The 254-nt window shown below is 24.4% G+C and overlaps 1 protein-coding gene across 1 annotated transcript in view; it reads right to left on the reverse strand.

The window, feature by feature from the left end:
• LOC107489301 (casparian strip membrane protein 1-like) overlaps positions 1 to 254 on the reverse strand; it is a 6,333-nt gene that overhangs the window by 3,718 nt on the left and 2,361 nt on the right. The window lies entirely within an intron of this gene.

The raw sequence follows: 254 nt of genomic DNA on the forward strand, positions 1-254 counted from the left end.
TTTTTAATTTCTATTATAAAAAAAGATATATTTTTTTCAATCATATATAATATCTGATCTTATCGATTCTTAAGATCGGACTGCAGCCCAAAAATTGCAGATATTAATTTGATACTTTGAGTAGGGATTGAATTGAAATTTTGTCTATATATATTTTACTCAACTTCTAGATTTAATCTCCGTACACTTCTAATCAAAATATGGCCTTATAACTCGTTTTCTTTCTAATTGAAAAAAAAAAAAAAACGAAAACC

This window comes from Arachis duranensis, chromosome 5 (assembly GCF_000817695.3).
Source record: "Arachis duranensis cultivar V14167 chromosome 5, aradu.V14167.gnm2.J7QH, whole genome shotgun sequence".
Lineage (NCBI taxonomy): Eukaryota > Viridiplantae > Streptophyta > Magnoliopsida > Fabales > Fabaceae > Arachis > Arachis duranensis.